Consider the following 2,104-nt stretch of genomic DNA (forward strand, 5'->3'; position numbering starts at 1 on the left):
TTCGTAAATTTTTATACAATTAATATTTTAACAATCCAACGTTGAATTTATCAATATGTTTGTACTTGTCATGCGCGTAAATTTTTTAATTGATCTGACGTCTCTATCATATCAATCTAAAGTATTGTCTATATATATATATATATATATTAACGATTGAAAGGTTTTTTACATAAAATGAATAGCTAGAAATTTTTAATTTATGTCAAATTTGACATGCATGATCTGCGTGAAACATGATGATTGGATTATTAAAATATTAATCGTATAAAAAGTTATGAAAATGTGTAAAACCTAGTAAATTTTATATCGGTGTAAGTGGATCTTTCCTTTATATATATATATATATATTATGTAATTTACATAGTATGAAAATTAAATATATAAAATTATAATATAAGTATTAAAAAGTACTAGAATTTTACATATTTAAAATTTTAATAAAATAAAAATATCTATTAAAATCATAATACTAAATAAAACATAGCATATATATTTTATAAAGAAAACTGAAAACCAAAATAAGCTTGAATACTCGTCTACAACACAAAATTTAAACTTGATATTTCAATTAGGTAAGGCTTGAACAACTTTTGTATAATACTTATTACATACATAAATTCGATCCCAACTATAAACACATCTGCTCACTACTACTCATTTACCGAAAATACAAAAACAAATAAAATAAAATCAATATTGAATAAGATATAGTGGCATAAAGGTTAGATACGATTGAAATAAAACATTTACTACTACTCCCTCTAACCTTTGTAAATATTGCCTAATAAAACGCACCCCTCCCTATATAATAATCAAAGTCACCCTAAGTACCGAAAACCAAAAACACCATAGCCATTATAATAATAATGATGGAAGGAACCACGTGGAGGACCAAGCTTGTTATCTCTATCACACTCTTGCCTATGGCTTCTGGTTAATTCCTTTCCTCTGTATCTTTCATTTGGGTTTCTTTTCTTTTATCTTCTTTCACCACTTGCAGTAAGAGTTTAATGGTAACTTGTTCGACAGAATCGCCGTTGTTGAGGTTGCTTGGAGCTGAAGCAAGAGGACCATTTTGCTGTCCTCGCATGATATTCAGTGTGTCAAGGGTTTCCCAACCCTTTGTGACGCCGGAGTTGATGATCATACTCAAATCTCGCCGTCGCCAATGGCTTGACTAGGAATCATCTCTGTTTTTTTTTTACTGTTAGATTGATTTTGGCCTTTTTTTTAATATTCAGTGAATAAATAAAATGAGACTTTTATTTGCTTTGATTGCTTTTAAGTTCTTACAAGCAGCAATACTAAGAGAGCGAAAAAAAAAAACCTGAAGAAGATAAGAAGTAAGAACCAACTTATTATGATTTTTTTTATTATTAAATCATCATTTCTCAGAATCTTTTTGCTTTTTTCTCTTTTCCTCCTCTAATTATTACCCTTCTCTTTCAATCCACTATTTGCATTAGTTCGTTTATTAAATTTGCCTATTCCGGTCCCAGAAATATAACCCAATTACTTTTGACACAAATTCCACCTCACTCGATTTATCAATAAAAATTCAACAATTTAAGTTAATCCAATTTGAATTGTTTTCAACTCAAAAACAATACGAATCTGAAATTCATCCAATAGTATTAAAACTTAAAATTATTAAAAAATTAAAATTACGCAAAGAAAAATAAACAAAATTTAGAATCACCAAAATTTAAAATGATCAAAACTAGTTAACCAAATAATCCAAACTGAAAATCTAAGTCAGTTTAAATTCAAAATAACTTAAACTTACCATAAATCAAATCTGATTTGACCTGAACTCAAAATTAACATGAATTAAAATCATTGAAAAATAAGAAAAAGCGAATCCACAATTATCCAACACAAAACTTAAAAATTAAAAAAAGTAGAGGATGATATTTATGAGCATAGAAGAAAGCTTATCTGTTTTGAATTGAAGGGGATATTTTTTAATTACAAGCAGTGGGTAGATACCAAAATTCAATTAAAGCAAGCAACAAACAATGTGAAAACTTAAAAGGTTTTAAAGAATCTCTCACTCAAAGAGTTTCAAGCTTTTCAATCTTTTTCAGAATACTACTTTGGA

General features: G+C 27.6%; 1 long non-coding RNA gene across 1 annotated transcript; it reads left to right on the top strand.

The window, feature by feature from the left end:
- The first annotated feature begins 748 nt into the window (after positions 1-748).
- On the top strand, positions 749-1,271 carry LOC128035907 (uncharacterized). Its single transcript, XR_008192474.1, has 2 exons — positions 749-936; positions 1,033-1,271. It is a non-coding gene; the product is annotated as an uncharacterized LOC128035907 (long non-coding RNA).
- Positions 1,272-2,104: the final 833 nt, after the last annotated feature.

The sequence above is a fragment of the Gossypium raimondii genome, chromosome 13 (genome assembly GCF_025698545.1).
Source record: "Gossypium raimondii isolate GPD5lz chromosome 13, ASM2569854v1, whole genome shotgun sequence".
Lineage (NCBI taxonomy): Eukaryota > Viridiplantae > Streptophyta > Magnoliopsida > Malvales > Malvaceae > Gossypium > Gossypium raimondii.